The 19,773-nt window shown below is 38.6% G+C and overlaps 1 long non-coding RNA gene across 1 annotated transcript; it reads right to left on the reverse strand.

The window, feature by feature from the left end:
* Positions 1-15,645: 15,645 nt before the first annotated feature.
* Positions 15,646-18,181, reverse strand: LOC103095111 (uncharacterized). The gene is made up of 2 exons (XR_471878.3): positions 17,724-18,181; positions 15,646-15,811 (listed from the first exon to the last, which is right to left on the reverse strand). It is a non-coding gene; the product is annotated as an uncharacterized LOC103095111 (long non-coding RNA).
* Positions 18,182-19,773: the final 1,592 nt, after the last annotated feature.

Raw genomic sequence — 19,773 nt, forward strand, 5'->3', positions numbered from 1 at the left:
TATTGTCTATTTTACAGAAGTGAAATAACATGAGCAGGATCATACAGGTAAATATATATCAGTGGCAAGATTTGAACCCAAGGCTTCTTGACCCCAAGGCCAGCATTTTATCCCACTCTACCACTCTGCCTGAAATAATTCATACTAATTCTAGTAAGGTGGGCAAATATTATTTTCTTCAATTCACAGCTGAAGAAACAGAAACCCTGAAAGGTTAAATTTCTAATGTGTAGGAAGACAGTAGCACATAGTGTTCAGAACTAAATGAGAACTCAGAGTTTGATCTAGTAATAAGGTATAGTAGATGCCCAAAGGGTGCTAAAAGACTGTCTGCCCTTTGATCCAGCCATAGCACTGCTGGGTTTGTACCCCAAAGAGATAATAAGGAAAAAGACACATACAAGAATATTTATAGCTGCGCTCTTTGTGGTGGCAAAAAAATGGAAAATGAGGGGATGCCCATCAATTGGGGAATGGCTGAACAAATTGTGGTATATGTTGGTGATGGAATACCATTGTGTTAAAAGGAATAATGAAATGGAGGGATTCCATATGAATTGGAACAACCTCCAGGAATGGATGCAGAGTGAGAGGAGCAGAACCAGGAGAACCTTATACACAGAGACTGATACACGGTGGCATAGTCGAATGTAATGGACTTCTCTACTAGTAGCAATGCAATGACCCAGGATAGTCCAGAGGAACTTAGGAAAAAGAATGCTATTCATATCCAGAGAAAGAACTGTGGGAGCAGAAACACAGAAGAAAAACAGCTGCTTGATTACATGGTTCGACAGGATATGGCTGGGGATGTAGATTCTAAATGATCATCCTAGTGCAAACACCAACAACATGGAAATGAGTTCTGATCAAGGGCACATGTAATACCCAGTGGAACTGTGCGTTGACTATGGAAAGGGGTGGAGGGAGGGAGGGAGGGAAAGAATATGATTTTTGTAACCAAGGAATAATGTTCGAAATTGACCAAATAAAATTAAAATAAAAAATAAGGTATAGTAGAAAAAACAGAGGCAGCTAGGTGGTTTAATGGAGTCAATGACTTGGATTTGAGAGGTCCTGGGTTCAAATGTGGCCACATATACTTCCCAGCTGTATGACCTTAGGCAAGACACAACCCCAATTGTCTAACTCTTACTGCTCTTCTGCCTTAGAATCAGTATTGATTCAAAGACAGAAGGTAAAGGATTAAAAAAAAGAAGAAATGACAGGAAAAACACTGGGTTTAGAGGAGGAAGATCTAGATTTCAATCATGGTCATGCTACTTATTATATGAATGGTTGGATGATGGATGGATGGATGGAAGGATGGATGGAAGGATGGATGGAAAGATGGATAGAAGGATGGATGGAAAGATGGATGAATGGATGATAAAGTATTTACTAAGCACTATGTGCCAAGCACTGTGGTAGGCACAGTAGATAGAAATAGAGAAGTGAGACAATCTCTGCCTTCAAGAAGTTTATCTTCTAATGAGGGGACAGCATGTAAATAGGATGGTGGCAAGGAAGAGGTGAAGATTGGTCTGGAAAGTCACAGGGAGAGGAAGGGAAGTCATAGGGCAGCCTTTTTATACTCTTTTTTCAAAAGCAATGATAGTATTGATCTGATGACTATTCCCAGAGCAAGAAGTAGAAAAGGGTGAGGGAGGAATGGGCAGCAAGGCAGATGGCAAGATATTCCATTTGGGGGGGATATGAAGCATGATCTGGGTTATAGATCCTTAGGTGAATTTGTACTCACTTACTGGCAATGACTTGGCAGTACCTTCTGGTCAAGTGCTCTGGCACCAGTATGGTAGTGGGGAAAGATGAGCTCCAAAAACAGGGTGCAACATTGACTAGACCTTTAGATGGGTGATGGCCAAGGATTGGACACTCTACTTCAGGGCACTATCATCTGGATTAGAGGTATATGCTTCCCTCACTTTAGACCCTCAGAAGTCCTTTGTGACTCCTAGTCCTGTGCCAGAGGTGTTACTACTTTGGGGAAGTAGCACATCCCATCCATGTTAGCACCTTGGGCCAAAGGTTCAGTTGCCTTGTGTTAGTTACATCTCTGCTGTAGTACAAATAGGGTATACTCTGTAGCCTAAAATTGTCCTCAAGGGACTACAATCAGTCCCCAGTTTCATTCTATCTACACAAATAATTTCATTCTAAAGAGAAAAGCAGTCCTTATTCTTATATGATCTTTTAGGTTGCTTGGCTATTTCACTGACCATTGAAGACCCATTGTTCAGATTTTCTCTCACTATGTTCCTTTCTGATTTCAAAACAGGAATTAGTAGCCTGGACTCTATCCTTTGAAAATGAGAACTCATTAGCTGCCAAATACCCCCTCAATCCCCTCTTTCATGAGCATTATAGATTTCATTGCGGAATTGATTCCCTTTTCTTCTTTAGATAGTATTAGAAATATATAGGAAAAGTAGCAAAGAATTAGAAACAAAAAGAGCATCTATCAATTAGGAACCAGATGAACAAATTATGTTTTTTTAATATTAATGGTCTTTTGCCATAAGAAATTATGAAAAGGTAAGTTTCAAAGAAATCTAGGAAGATTTCTATGAACTAATGCAGAGGAAAGTAAGTAGAACCAGGAGAACAAATTTTATAATTGTACCACCGTCCAAAACAAACAACTTTGAAAGATAAAGAACTTAGTTGACTTTGATTCTGGAGGACTGATAATGATAATTCCTGGGAAAAAGTTGATGGATTCAAGGTGTAAAATAAGATTCAATTTTTGAACATGGTTAATGTAGAAATTTGAGTGTTTTTTCTTTTTTTTTGACTATGTATAATTGTTAAAAGGATTTTCTTTTTCTTTTGTTTTTTTTTTTTTCATTTGGAGAGAGTGGAAGGGAGAAAATTCAATTCATATTTATTGAAAAAAAGTTAAAATATAATTATAAAAATGAATGGGAATGCAGATCAATTTGACCTTCAGTTCACATTTTCTCTCAGTCTTAGAATCCTTCATCTATCATGGCAGTTCTGGATGAGTTGGCTCATCATAGAGTTTTGTCAAGTTTATGAAGGTTTGCAAAAGATGAACTGATTACCTTGTGTAATTGGACATCCCCCGCTGGTCTGCCTTCAGAACAAGCACAGCCCACCATCCTACTTTTCATTGTTTGCCATGTCTCTTCAGGAAAAATTTGGGTGATTGTAAGTAACAAATAGCACCTTACTAGAAGTTATTGGAAAAGTCTTGGAATATTCATTCATTTGTTGTTAATTGTTAGAACATAGGAAATCTCTGATTTAGTGGAGAGTGAGGGAAAGGTTTTCTTCTTTCATCTCTTCCTTCCTTCCTGTGTATTTGGATATTTTTGTAGGCACTAAGGCTTTCATCCAAGATCAAATAGTCCTCTCTTGCAATGTCACTTTTCATATCCCTCTTCTATTGATGATAATAATAAAAATAATGATTGATGATTACATTGGGGAAACAGATCTGTACAATGAATGGATAGAGCAACTTTTTGAGTCGGGAAGACTAGGGTTTAAATTCTGCCTGTAACATGTGATCCTGGGTAATCTTCTCAATGTCTTAGTGTCCTAGTGAATTCTCTAACACTCTTATGAGTTACAAACTCATTGCTTTTTTTCTTCAGTGAAAGGAGTTTCCTCACTGGGAATTCCCTACATTAGTGAAATCCTAGTTTGGACCTAATAATAATTTTTTAAAACACGTACCTTTTGTCTTAGAATCCAATCTGTGTAATGGTTCCAAGGTAGGAGAGCACTAAAGGCTAGACATGTGGGATTAAGTGATTTGCCCAAGTGACATAGCTAGGAAGTGTCTGAGGCCAGATTTGAGCCCAGCACCTCCTGTCTCTATACCTGACTCTCTATCTACTGGGCTACCTAGATGACCTCCTAATAATTAATAATAATGTTGAGATGGGGCAGAAGTACTCAGTGCAATCATTTAATCCAGCCAGCACTTATTAGATGCCTCTATAGTCTACACAATGTACTAAGTTCTTGGGATACAAAGACAAAAAAAACATTTCTCCACCCTCCAAAGGCTTACATTCTATAAGGGGATGAAACAGGTAAATGGAAAAGTAAACGTGATATTATTTGAGTAGGGAAAGACTCTTAATAACAAAGCAAGAGGGGCAGGATGCCTCTGGATTGAGCCTTGAAAGAAGCTCAGGATCCTAAGAAGTGGAGACAAATAGAGAAGGCCTTCGATATAGGGGACACAGAGATTTTAGGGACAATGTCATGTGTGGAGAATAGCAAGTAGGCTGGTTTGACTAGAATATGGCACATGTAAAAAGGAGATAAATGAAATAAATCTAGAAAGGTAGGCAGTAGGCAAATGTCAAAAGACTATCAAATGAGGGGGTATTTGCAATGTAATTTTAAAGAATTTGCTGAGCCCTAAGATGTTCGGTGATGTACCCAAGGGTCAACAGAGGAAAGTTTGTCTTGGAGTTTTCACTCAGTCTCTAGCCCTGGTTCTGAACCCGCTGAGCTACCTTGCTGCCCCCAGACACAGTCTATATTTCCAGGCTTGTACTCAAGCCTTTTTCATATGAGTAGGACCCATATAACAGCCATTTTGGATTGCCAATATATTGTATGAGAAACCACGGTTGCCTCCATGAGGAGGAGGCGTCCTCCCTATCTGGATGACCCTCATTATGAACCTGAAGAGAAGAGGTGAGGAGTGAATGCCAAAGTCAACAAGACATGGGACAATGAAGAGTGGAGACTCTATCTATGCTCATGCCACAACTCGCAGCCAACCAGAAACAGTGATTCTCTGACCACACTTTCCTTAGCCCATTTCCATTTCTCGGATGGGACACTCATACCTCAGTTCACACTGTTAGAGAAAGGGAAGGGAGGTGGCAGTTTGGCGGGAGGACTGTTGCTTCTTTAGGAAGTTGGCATCCACATCTTTCATGGTGTGCAGAACCTTCAGTGATATTTCCCATGAACACCAGTTGCTTTAACTCATAGCCTCAGTAAGCATCTAAGGGTTATTATGAGGCCAAGAGAGGGCTTTTTGCCCAGATTTTAATGTGGATTTCAAGTTCTGAAATGAATTCAGACAGTTCAGAGGTTGATTTCTACTTATTGTAATTCTCAGAAAATGACTCAGTTTAAAAAAAATCAACTTCTGGGGAAATCAAGTTTTCTTTCCAAAATTACATTTTGATGAGCTCAGGAGAAATTAATCAGAGACACATGGATTAAATCTTCCTTCAGAGACTCCTGGGTTTAAAAATGAAGGCAACAATACATTGGCAAATTTTTTTTTTGCCAAGTCTAGAATTTTCATAAAATAGTTGGAAGCATTTTCATGAGCAGAAAAGGTGTCTGAGTTTGTTCCTGCATCATTTCCCGAGCATGGTGGTTGTTAAGGTCATGTCAATGTGTTAAGTGAATGGTTTATGGTATTGTCATACTAATAAAGTAAATTTAAAATTATCTGCCATTAATTGAGGTAGGAAGGGAAGAGAGGAAAAAAACCATTTATATTGTCGCTACTATGTGCCAGTACTATGCTGTTTTGTTTTACTTTTTTATTTTTGTTTAAATTCTTACTTTTTGTTTTAGAATCAATTCTGTGTATTGATTCCAAGGCCAGAGAGCAGTAAGGGTTAAGCAATTAAGGTTAAGTGACTTACATAGGGACCCATAGCTAGGAAGTATCTGAGGCTGGATTTGAACTCAAGATCACCCATCTCCATGCCTGGCTTTCTATCCATTGAGATAGTGCTATCTGCCTCTGGTGTTAAGTGCTTTTTATAAATATTATCTCATTTGAGACTTATAACCACAGATTGTGCTTTATCATTACCCTTATTTTATAGATGAGGAACTGAGGCAAACAGTAACTCACCCAGGGTTGCTCAGCTGTAAAGTATCTGAAGCTGGATTTGAACTCAGGACTTTTTGATTCCAGCCCCAACATTCTATTCACTGTACTAACCTATTGACTCTGTAGTTGGGGATAAGAACATAGTTCTTATTTTTTTTAATTAAGGTATGGTTCTCACTGAAAAAAAAAATCAGAGTAAATGAGCATTCTGGGTTTTTTTTTTTTTAATGAGATCTCAATTCTAGCCACCAAATAGAAAATCTTAGTAGAATGGACGTTTCTGGTTCTAGAGCCCAAAGATGGCATTCAGATTCTGTCACTGATGCTGACTACTACTCCTGGCATGACATTGGGCAAATTATGGGAACACCGCCTAGAAAGCAATTTATGGGGAAAAAATCTGGGTTTTCTGGAGAATTCAAAAGTCAGTCTTAGTCAATGACCATTTATTAAGCCCTTTTTTTGTGCCAGACTCTGTGCTATATGGCGGGGAGTCGAAGAATCAATTGTGTAAGTCTCCAGTTAGGAACATTTTTCCAGGAAGTGAGAACCTCATTATATCCTGTGCTATTTAGAAAATATACCAGTCACTTCTAGTTGCTACATGTTAAGAGGGATATTGGCCATGTTTGGAGGAAAGTGATCAAGAACATGAAGGTTCTGGAAATCATGTCAAATAAAGCAATTAAAGAAATTACAAAAGGTTAAGTCCAGAGATTCAAAGACTTGGAAGAGATGAAATCATTGCCTTTCATTTAATTCAGTTCACTCCAACAAATGTTTTTTAAATAGTATTTATTTGCTAGGCACTGTGAAAAGAAAGACACAAACAAAACTGCCCCTATACTCAAGGAGCTTACATTTGATTAGAGAAACACAACATGAATACTTAGGAGCAAATACAAATCTAAGAGACACATGGGAGTGTATGGATAAAATAACAGAGGATGAGATGTTGATCTGGTCCAAGGAACACCCATATTGATGAATGTACATATCTACTGAAGAATAATAGAATTACTGGTTTAGATAGGCACCAAAATAGATATAAGCAAAAAGATAGATATAGACATAGACATGGACAAAGACATAAAAATATAGGCATTTAGATATAGCCATAAGCATGGAAATAGATAAAAATACATATAGAGAAATACATAGAGATACATTTATTAGAGATATATACATTTAGATAGATTCACAGAGAAATACATAGATAGAGAGAGGTTTAGACATAGAAATATGGATAGTATAGGAAGCTATAAATACATAGAACATAGGCTCATAAGTCTGAGGCTTGATGGGACCTTTGAGCTCAAGAAATTCAACTGTCTCTCACTATTTTTCTGATGAGGAAACTCAGAACAAAGGGGTTATGATTTTATACCCTGTGCAATAAAGAAATAGACACGAAGATTAGAGATGTATCTACATATAGCTATGACCACAGATAAAGCTGATGCATAGATATACAAATAAAGTATGCCTAATCAACCAATCCACCAACATTTATTAAGTACCTACTATTTACCAAGAACTAATGATACAGAAATGATAATGAAATAATCCCTCATTTTATTAGAGGATGGGAGGATAGAGAATAGATATCTATAAATCTCAAAGTTGTTAGGACAGAAATTCCTCTTCATCTCTGCTTCTAAGAATCACTAGCTTCAAAATTAAGATCATATGCCTCTTCCTCAAGGCAGCCCTTTCTGACCTCTTCATGGTCCAAACCCTTCCTCCTTCCCAAAATGTTATTGTGGTATTGTTTCAGTCATGTCTGGTTCTTCATGGTCCCTTTTTGGGATTTCCTGGCAAAGATACCCAAATGATTTGCCACTTTCTTCTCCAGCTCATTTTACAGTTGAGAAAATGGAGGCAAACAGAATAAAGTGACATGCCCAGGTCACACAACTAGTCAGTGACTGAGGATATAGATTTCAACTCAGTTCTTCCTGACTGCAGGCATTGCACTCTATATGCTGCATCACCCAGTTTGCCCAGCTTTTTAAAATATCACACATTTATTTTTTATACATATTACACTAAACAGAATGTACGTTCAATGGCAAGGAATATTTCATTTTTGTTTTTGTATTCTCAGCAAACACACAGTGCCTTGGTACATAGTAAGCACTTAATGTATGGCGGATTGAATTGACTTTGGTTATAGAGGGAAATCATTATTAAATTGAAGATAAGTCTTTAATAATAAGTGTGTGAGCATGTTTGCAGGCACACTCGGCATGTACAAGTGTATTTCCTGGCATAAGCATTCCCGTGGGGGAGCCCGCTTCGATTCTTTCTCATCAGGCTCAGGACAGATGTAAGGGTGCTCCTGGATCAGACTTTGTTTTCACATTTCTTCTGCTCTGTTGCCCCCATATTGGATTTTGAGCATGAATTATTAAAAATAGAATAATTTCAAATGCTTGAAATGCACCAATTGTTGTCAGGTTTTAAATATGTTCCTTTTAATTATACAGCTACCACTTGCTACACAACATGGATTGGAGAGGCTTAGAATTGTCAGAAAACATCCTGAATCTTCTCCTCTCCTTTCCTGGGGGCTGAAGGAGAGATCTGGGAAGAGCTGACTTGGTCACTTAATACCTAAATGGCTTGGGTAGCCATTCCACCCCAGTGGGGTGGCCTTCAGATTCCTTAGCTACAAAACAGGGCAGCTCTGTTAGGTGGTCTTTCTACCACTCTAGCTTCAGAACCCAGGATCCTATGTAGCATCTTCATCCATCACCTACTTTCCAGTTGGTGCTACAGATGATAAGAAGGGATCAGGATGAAATAGATAGGTTTAGATTTGGGCTCCTCGGTGTCTGGGATAGTTTCAACAAAGGCAATAGGAAAAGAATTTATTCTACTTCAAGACATCTCCTCCCTGTGAGGAGGCAGTTTGGATTCTTAATGTTGGCCCAGGGAACTTCCTGGATGTAAAATCTCTCTACCAATGCAGATGAGCAATTCTGCTGTAATTTCTGGTACTTTTCTTATATTATCTCCAATGTATCCTGTATGGATCCTGTTTGTGCCGAGAGGTTTGCATGTCCATTAGGCTGTGAGCTGCTGGCAACCAGAACTGTTCTCTGCCATTCTTTGTCTCTCAGCACTTAACATAACACCTAGCACGTAGTTAGCACTTAATTAATCCTTGTTGTCTTAACTCTCCTTCAAATGCTGGAAGGCACTGGATGGATTAAGTGACTTGCAGTTGGTTACAAAATTAATATGCACCAGAGGGAGAATTTGGACTTTGGTCTTTTCAAATTATTTAATATGGTTTGCAAAAGTCCTGCATTAGAAGACAAATGTATTCATTTCTGGCTTAAACTTTATAACACTGGAAACTCTAGAGATGGGTAGTGTGGCATGGCAGAGAATGAATTGGACCTGGAATTGTGAAGACTTGTGTTTTAGTCCTACTTTTAATACTTATTAACTGTATTATCTTAGGCAAGTCACTTTACTTTTCAAATTATGACACTGCCTTGTGGAAGTGGAAAAAGTGATAACTTTGGACTTATAAGTCCCGAGTTCAAATTCCAGATCTGCCACTTAATATTGGTGTGATGTTGGGCATTTTGTCACCGAACTTTCTCCAGAAAATGATGTAGCTGGATTAGATGGCCTGTAAGGTCTCTTAGCTATGATGGTAAGTTATAGATAGATTCCTATCCCTGGACATCACAAGTTAATTGTTGTGTCATCTCAGGTTTGGAAGTATTGGGTTTTCTGAAAGTTTTTCTGAAAGCACATCTGAAATCCTCATCCAACCCTTATTTAAATTATTCCTGACATCTTGTGAGTTATTACTTTTATCTATTAAACATGCGATACAAAGTTATTTAGGGTAAAGTATATATAACACAATTCCTTGGTGAGCTCCCCAGTATACTTAAAATGTATAGTAGTCTCCTAATGGGTTTTATCACCTCATTTGTCCACATGCCAAGCCATCCTTCATAGAATTTCCAAAATGATTTTCCTTAAGGCTGGATCTGGCTATACCATTCCTCCACTCAGTCTCCCTATTACCTCTAGGAAAAAGTAAGACCTTTTTTTAAATTTGGCTTTTAAAGATCTTTGAAAAACATGGCCCTAACCTATTTTTCCCCATCCTCATGATTTACTTCTCTTCTGGAATTCTGTGGTCCAGCCAGAGATTGCCCAGGAATCTACCCATAGAATTCCAACTTAGGCTTCCATGCCTCACCCATGCTGTTCCATCTCCCATCTCTGTACCTTTTCATGGACTGTGCTTCTTTCCTGGAATGCCCTCCCCACACCTTTTCACCACACAGAGTCCCTCTCTTCATTCAAGTTTCATATTCTATGTGAGACTTTTCCTAATCTGCTAATGTCCTTCCTAACTATCTTGTAATATTTATTGTGTATTCTCTCTGTCTCTGTTTCTGTCTGTCTGTCTCTCTACACACATCTATGTATGTATGTATGTATGTATGTATGTATTTATGTATATATGTATGTATGTATCTATCTATCCATCCATCTATCTATCTATCTATCTATCTATCTATCTATCTATCTATGTATCTATCTATGTATCTATGTATCTATGTATCTATTTATCTATCTATCAGTCCATCTATCTATCTATGTATGTATCTATCTATCTATCTATGTATCTATCTATGTATCTATGTATCTATGTATCTATTTATCTATCTATCAGTCCATCTATCTATCTATCTATCTATGTATGTATCTATCTATGTATCTATGTATCTATGTATCTATCTATCTATTTATCTATCTATCAGTCCATCTATCTATCTATCTATCTATGTATGTATGTATCTATCTATGTATCTATGTATCTATGTATCTATCTATCTATCTATCTATCTATCTATCCCCTCTCTCTCACTCTCATTCACTCACTCACTCACTCACTCACTCACTAACTCTATCTATCTATTTATCTATCTATCCATCCATCTCTCTCTCTCTCTCTCTCTCTCTCTCTCTCTCTCTCTCTCTCTCACTCACCAATAGAATGTAAGTTGCTTCAAGGCAGGGACTACTTCATTTGTAGGTCTATTCACTCTAGGATCTAGCAGTTCCTGGCACATAGGAACAGGAATTGGACCTAAGATTTCGTTAACATGAGGGATTCTTTGCTGAGGAAACTCCCTCTAAAAATAAATTGGCACCATCTTTATAACATATAGGGAGTTGTCTGGAACATTGAATTTAAGTGACTTGCCAAGAGTCATCACAGTCACTATGCATCAAAGGCAGAATTTGAACCCAGGTCTTTCAGGCATTGAAGCCACTTCCAGTACTCTATGCTTTACTGTCTAGCAATAGGATTTAATACCTGCTTATGAATTGATTGTTTGAGGATATCTTGAAATGGATTTTTTCACCATTGTAATCAAAAATAATTTATGAATCAACACATTTTTATTGACCCTCAACTATATGTTTCACAGCGATGCCATGGGGGAGGGAGGACACCAGCTGATATTTAGAAAAGTAGTTCCAGCTTTGTAAAATGCTTCAGTATACAATTTCATCTAAACCTCCAACATCCCTGTGAGGGAGGTCTATAAGGATGATTAAACCCATTCTATAGATGACAAAAGTGAGTCTCAGAGAAGAGAAATTGCTGAAGAATAGAAGAAAACTTGTTTCTGGTTATAGTTTTTACATGTTTGGAGCAGGATTGTGAACCCAGGCCTTTTGGTCATCAGGTCCAACTCTCTGGCCACTATCCCATCCTATTCTGATACTTCTTTCCCAGCAGAGTCTTCTAGACACCCCAGAGTTAATACTAATATCCTTAAAACACAGATCAAGAGTTTCCTTCAGTGGCTCTCAATGGACTGGAGGATAAAATAGAGAGTCCTCTGTTTGGCATTTAGAGCTTTCACAAACTGGCTCCCTTTCATATATGATCTGGTCTGGTCAAAATGGCCCCTTTATTGTTTCCTACACAGAACTGCCTCTATTTTTGGCCCAGGCTGTCCCCTGTGCCTGGAGTGTTCTTCCACTTCACCTCCATGTTTTGGAATACTTAACTTATTTCAAAACACAAGTCGGGGGTTACCTTTTATATGAAGTTTTTCCTGATCTGACCTCAGTTGTTAAGTGTTCCATTTTTCCTTTCATTACATTGGATATTTATATAGGTATATATTTATATATACATGCACACACATATATATTCCTATCTATCTGTCTGTCTGTCTATCTATCTATCTATCTATCTATCTATCTATCTATCTATCTATCTATCTATCTGTCTGTCTGTCTATCCATATATCTATCCATCCACCCATCTATTTATCTCTCTGTGGGTGTAACCTCTCATTTTGCAGATGAGGAACCTGATCCCCAGGGAGGATAAACAACTTGCTCCAGGTCACACAGGTAGCAAGTAACAGGGATTGGATTTGAACCCAAGACCTCTGATTCTAGATCCAATGCTCTTGTTCTTCCCCTCCCAATAGAATGTAAACTCTTTGAGGGCAAAGACTGTTTCAAGTTAGATATTGCATCTTCCACATCTAGCACAGTTGTCAGGCACTTAGAAAGGGCTCACTGATTGTTGCAATGAATTGAATTGTTATAGTCTAGTAGCAGAATTCCTGAAGTTTTTTGAGCTTAAAAAGATTCCTTAGGCTGATATCTTAGAATGGAGTATCTGAGATGCCAGAGTCAGGGCATGTGTAAGGACATAATGAAGTGGGAAGAAATTTAAACCTGTAGTCAAAAGCTGTGGTGATGAATCTTGATTCCATGTGAACTCAACCATCAATCTAACCATGGCTCCATCTCTCCGTCCATCCATCCATCCATCCATCCATCCATCCATCTCTCTCTCTGCCTGTCTATCTATTCATACACTCACACACCTGTCTATTCTCTCACTCACCCACCTGTCTATTCATATATCTATCCATCTACCCATCCATTCATCCAAGCAGCAATAATTAAGCACTTCCTATGTGCCAGTTTCTATGCCAGGAATACAAAGAAGACAAACCCAAACAATCTCTTTCCTCCATTAAGCGAAGACAGCATATACACTGAATGTATACTGAAACAACATTTATAATGAATACAAAAATATATATGTAGGTGAACAAGTAATTTCTGGAGGAGAGGAGGAGAGAAGCATTAACAGTTGCAGGGTGTCAGGAAAGGTCTACTGTCTGATGTGGAGCCTGGACTGAACCTTGAAGGAAGATAGGACTTCTAAGAGGCAGAAGTGAGGAGGGATTGAATTCCAGGTGTGGGAGGCAGCCTATACCAAGGAATGGAGATGAAAGATGAAGTCTCCTGGACCAAGAGAAGAAAGTAGGTAAATTTGGACAAACAGTACCAAAAAGTGGCCAAAAAGTGGCCAAAAAGAGTGTACAAAGAGGAGTGATGGGCTACAAATATGGCAAGGTAGGCATGAGGCAGAAGAGCTTTAAATGTCAGACCAAACCATTAATCCATCAATCCACCCATCCTCCTATGTATCAAGCACTGCGCTAAACACTAAAAGCCCCCATTTTGTCTTAGTGGCAATAGAGGGTAAACCATTGGTGCTTTCTGAGCAGGTGGGTGATGTGGTCCATTTTCTGTTTTTGGAATACCAATCTGGAGCCATGTCGAAGGGAGGTTGGAGAACAGAACAGACCAGCTGACATTTCTATGGCTAAAAAGCTTGTCTAGTATTTCAAGGTCCTTGGAGGAAAGTTGGTAAAACAGGTCTTTTTCATGGTAAAAGTGAAAGAATATTATGACATTCCATTATATACTTTGTCAGATGAAGTTTCCATGTCTGAAATTTTTGCTTTGATGTTTTTTTTTTTGGTCATAATTGACAGGTAGCTAAGTAGTACAGTAGTGTGAGCACTGAGTCTGGAATCAGGAAGGCTCGAGTTCAAATCTGCCCTGAGTGAGCCAGGACAAGCCACTTAACTTCTGCCTTCCTTAGTTTCCTCATTTGTAAAATAGGGATAATAGTGGTTCCTACCCCTATTAGGTTGTTGTTAGGATCAAATCAGTTAATATTTGTAAAATTCTTAGCACTTAGCATTAGCATAAATGCTACTTGACTTGACAAGGGAAAGGTCAGTCTGATCTGGCCAAAAGGCATTAAAGAAAGAGTTTTCAGTGCTTGGTTTACTCTCATCTGACCACTTACCTCCTGGGTGACTCAGTTTTTCTATTTATAAAATGAGTGAGCAGGACTAAATGAGCTGCAACCTCTCTTTCAGGTCTAAAGTCTCATGACTTTAGATCTCGTGAATTAAGCTGTTATATATACTAGGTGGCACATGGGTTAGAATAAGGAGCTTGAATTTAAGGAAACATCTTCATGAGTTCAAATCTAGCCTTAGACACTTACTAACTGTGGGACCCCTGGGCAAGTCACTTAAGTGACTCAGTTTCCTCATCTGTAAAATGAGTTGGAGAAGGAAAAGGCAAACTACTCCAGAATCTTTGTCAAGAAAATCCCAAATGGGATCACAAAGATCAATGCCATCTAGTTATTAATTAGTGAAACAGAGAAGGGGAAGGATAATGTTTAGGGAAAGATTCATTCCTTGCATTTTCATTTTGCTCTGTGGTGACATTTGGGGCCTCAAGGCCTCTCCATCCCTGTTTTATGGCGACAGATACACTCTTCTGTTGGAGGTTGGAGCCCTGTTTGTTTCTCCTAAGGGCTTTGCAATTGCAGTCCTGTGGGCTTCAGAGGGGAAAGAGAACAGAAGAATTATTGTTGGGGAGAGAGATTACTTTGTGAAAAGATGGAGTATGAACTGGCAGCTTTAAAGAAAAGAGGAAACAAGAGAAATGTGACTCCAGTCAATCTCTTCAGTCTGGAGAGATTCAGAGAAAATCATATCTGGGTCAAAAGTGCTGGGAATGGTAATGGGTTCTTTGAGGAAGTACCACTCTGAGCCCAGATCTGATGGATGGGGAGGTGAGGTCACTAGGCTGGTGATTATGAGTAGTCTTAGGGAACATGGTGTGAAAGCCAAAATTGAATGGCTGAGCTCCTTCATAAAAGCAGTGTGGAGACAGGTGAAGGGATGCTGACAGCAAGACCTAGATTCAAATCTTGCCTTTGCTAAATCCCAGCTATGTAGGCATCCCTGGGAAAACACTTGTTTAACTTCACTGAGCCTCAGTTTACTTATCTGCAAAATAGACTGCTCAGAGCTATAACTAGAGTGAGGTCACTGTGGCTTTGATTAGACCTCTAAAATTTAGGGGATTCCAACAGCAAAATCTGAGGACATGCTTGCTTCTTCTATCCCATTCTTCCATTGTATCTCACCAGCAGTAAAGAATTAATAATAAAAATAATAACTACTAGCATTTAAATGTAACTTTAAGGTTTATGAAGTACTTTATATGTGTATGTGTGGATGTGCGTTTGATTTGATTCTCATAATGATCCTGTGAGGCAACAACTATTATTACCCTTTTTACAGATGAGGAAACTGAGCCGGAGGATAAGTTATTTACCCACAGTGACAGAACTAGTATGTATATATGACAGAATTTGAACTTAGAGCTCTCCAAGACCAACACTCCAGCTACTGTGACATTAGCAGGCTCAGATCTTTTAGGAGCCCACAGAATATCTTCTTTCTCTTCCCCCCCCCCCACCAGCTGTGTACCCTAGGTGAATTCCTCCTCCCTTGCCCCAAGGGCAAAGGATTCCTGGGTTGGCTCTGGTGATCCCTATCTGGGAGGGCTATTGTGGGACTCAACCAACCAATCATCAATCCATAAGCAAGTATTTATTGAGAAATTACTATATTTCAGGCACAACATGGCAGAGTTGATGAGAGTTGGCTTTGGAGTCCAGAAGACTGAGATTTGGAGTCCCAATCCTGACAAATCCTGACTGTGTATCCCATAAGTCCGTAGACCTCTCCTGCCCATGATTTTCTGTAAATTTGTAATGACAATAAGCACGAAGGGTTGCTATGTCAAGTGTTCTGCAGACCTTTAAGAGCTACAGAAAAGTTAGCTATTCCTAATTGATAACACCAATAACACAAGGATAAAGGAGGGAAAAGAACCACAAAATCGTCTGAGATTCAGGGAGGAATGACTGTCATGTGGGTTCCTTCTGAAAGTTAGAATCTCAAGGGCCAATGGTCTTGTTTACCTTACAAAATGGCAGCAGAGACCTACAAAGCCCAGAACCCTACAAGAAGAGCAAGTAAATTTTGGAATGGGATGTTTAGAGGGAAAGGGAGGGTCTAGGAGTGGGAGCCCCTTAATAGACTTGGTATTCTTGTGATTATTCAAACTGGGAATCAGACTGGCCTTGGAGTACATTTCCCAATAGTGGCCCAGAGTGGGCAGCCAGGTGACTCAGTAAATAAGGTGTTAGATCTAGAGACAGGAGGTACTGGGTTCAAAGTGGGTGTATATGACCTTGAACAAGTCTCCTAACCCTCCTAGCCTAGCCATTATTTGCTCTTCTGCCTTGGAACTAATACATAGTATTGATTCTAAGATGGAAAGCAAGGATTTAAAAAAATAGAGGCCCAGGAGATGAATTGAACCAATTTAGGAGTTTGAACTATCAGCTGTGAAATGGGCAAAACCGATAGTTATTCCAGAGGACAATGAGATGTAGCATGAGCCTAGTCCTACTCTGATTGGCATGGGACTTTTGCCTTGCTCTTTCAATTAGGCAATCTGGTGGCCCCCATGCCCTTTGGGGAGCTCCCATATTAATGCCCAACAGACCCTGATTGGCCCAGTGAAGCTCAGAACTCACTCCCCAGCTCAAGAGACCTGACAGTCTCAGCATCCCAGGAGTAGTTGAGATGACCATGAGATGCCATCATCCTTGGCAGCAGCAACTTTTATGGGGTTTCATTATAGGTCTCCTCTTAGCAAACTACCTGTATATTTTATCTTAAGTTTATAGATTTAGTGCTAGAAAGGACCTTCAAAGTCCTAGTTTAAGCCTCGCACTTTAAAGATGAGAAATCCTTAAGGCTTTATCATGGTGGAACAGAAGCAGATGTTTGTAAAAACAAAACAAAACAAAACAAAGAAAGTATTGATTAAAAATATTTGGGGGGCAGCTGGGTAGCTCAGTGGATTGAGAGCCAGGCCTAGAGATGGGAGGTCCTAGGTTCAAATCTGACCTCAGACACTTCCCAGCTGTGTGACCCTGGGCAAGTCACTTAACCCTCATTGCCTAGTCAATATTGACTCCAAGACAGAAGGTAAGGGTTTAAAAAAAAATTTTTTTTTTGCTCTCAGAGGCGGTTAGGGGACTCAGTGGATTGAGAACCAGACCTGGAGATGGGAGGTCCTGGGTTCAAATCTGGCCTCAGATATTTCCTAGCTGTGTCACCCTGGGTAAGTCACTTGCTCCTTTTGTCCAGCCTTTATTGCTCTTCTGCCTTAGAACCAATACTTAATATTGATTCCGAGATGGAAGTAAAGTTGTTTTTTTTTTTTAATAGTCTAATTGTCCCAGTTAGCTCAATGGCCAATTTAAAATAATGGCCAGCCTTCTTGGGTTGACTGGAGAAAAAGTGTATGCAACATTTCATTCCCATTTTATAGCAGAGAATGTGGAGTCTCAAAGAGTTTTTTTTTTTACCCCTTACCTTCCATCTTAGAATCAATACTGTGGTTCTAAGGCAGAAGAGTAGTAAGGGCTAGGCAATGGGGTTTAAGTGACTTGCCCAAGGAGGGTTTGAACTCCAAACCCCCCATCTCTAGACCTGGTTCTCAAAACAATGAGCCACCCAACTTGCCTCCTGTCATATAGCTTTAATCACAAGGCAGGATTTGAACCCAGCTCTTTTGACTCTCATCCCAATCATACCAAATGATGCCTCCAGGAAACCCCAGGATGGGATCAATCGCTTCAGTAAATGTTCTCAGCTTCACTAGTGTGTTGACATGTGTGCTATTTTCTTGTCCTTCCAACGTCTGTGTGACTCTCTCTTCCCCACATGCTTGTCTGACAGCTGAAAACTCATCAACTTCCCCAACCTGTTGCAGCCAGCGGGGGTGAAGGAGGGGCTGGGCTGCTCATCTCAGGTCTCCCCGCCATATGGTGCACCATTCACAGCCCCAGCCCTAGTGAGAATTACTTTTGCAGGTAATTTTCTAATGATTGTCTTGGGATAAACAAATTTATCATACTTGTTTTGCTAATGTATTCAAGTAGGTTCACAGGGGAAAAGATTAATCATCTCAAAAGCAAGCCGGTGTCTTTCATTACTCCAAAGGATCCAGAGATGATCAGAGCTGAGCTCCGCGTTGCCATGACTGCAGGTAACGTTCTCTCCCTTTGTGAGGTCAATGGCAGCTCCCAAGCTGATTGGCTAAAATTAGATTATCCTGCTGACCAACCACAGGGAGTTAATTTCATCAGAAAAAGAAAAATGGTGGGAAATCCTGCCGTGAGGCTACAAAGGAATTTTCATTAGAAACCCACAGAGTCCACATTTGCCTTCATTATAATTAATATGTTCCTTCTAATAAAATAATTTAAGAGAAGCAGACAATGGAATTAGTCTATCTATTATTGTGTAGATCCACATAAGCTTTAATCTGTTTTGTACTAAGACCTACACTCAGAGTAAAGTAACCCTTATTTTTCCATAATACCTCCACAACCGAAGACTGTCATCATCTGCCTGTTTATATAATTGGAGATAAGCTAATTGTGAAAAACACAAAAGGAATTGGCGTCCTTACAGGTATTTGGGAGAAACGTGCCCGCTCCAGGAAATGGTGGGCAGCCGAGGGAAACAGAAACGCTTCCTTCTGGCTGAGAAGAGCAATTATCACCGAGCTTACCACCGGCCCCCAAAGGAACCATTTGCCCCCCAGACATCTATATGGAAGGCCAATGTCTTCCCCCACCCTTTTTTTTAGCCACGATATATTTTGTTGCCAACATCCACCATGACTGACCACTTTGTTTATTTGGGTGCCAGAGAGATCCAGAGTGCATTAAACTTGAAACAGTGGCTAGTTTGATCTGTAGGCAATGCTGAGGTATGGTCATGGAATCCACACCAATAAAATAAAACAACCCCCCTAAAATAAATAACAAAATGAATGAATAAATGGAAATATCATAAGAGATATGGTCATGGAATCTACACCAATAAAATAAAATGAAAAAAACTAAAAATAAATAACTAAAATGAACAGATAAGTGAAAATATCATAAGAGATATGGTCATGAAATCCACACTAATAAAATAAAACTAAAAAACTAAAAATAAATAACAAAATGAATAAATAAATGAAAATATCATAAGAGATATGGTCATGAAATCCACACTAATAAAATAAAACTAAAAAAACTAAAAATTAATAAATAAATGAAAATATAATAAAAAACCTAAAAATATATAAATAAAAATGAATAAGTAGTGAAAATATTATAAGATATATGGTCATGGAATCCATACCAATAAAATAAAACTAAAAAAATAAAAATTAATAACTAAAATGAATAACTAAATGAAAATATCATAAGAGATATGGTCATGGAATCCACACTAATAAAATAAAACAAAAAAACTAAAAATAAATAACAAAATGAATAGATAAGTGAAAATATCATAAGAGATATGGTCATGGAATCTATATCAATAAAATAAAATGAAAAAAAAAACTAAAAATAAATAACTAAAATGAATAGATAAGTGAAAATGTCATAAGAGATATGGTCACAAAATCCACACTAATAAAATAAAACTAAAAAAACTAAACATTAATAAATGAATAAAAATATCATAAAAAACCTAAAATATATAAATAAAAATGAATAAGTAGTGAAAATATCATAAGAGATATGGCCATGGAATCCACACTAATAAAATAAAATAATAAAAATTCTGCCTGGGCAGAAC

Source organism: Monodelphis domestica, chromosome 8 (genome assembly GCF_027887165.1).
Source record: "Monodelphis domestica isolate mMonDom1 chromosome 8, mMonDom1.pri, whole genome shotgun sequence".
Classification (NCBI taxonomy): domain Eukaryota; kingdom Metazoa; phylum Chordata; class Mammalia; order Didelphimorphia; family Didelphidae; genus Monodelphis; species Monodelphis domestica.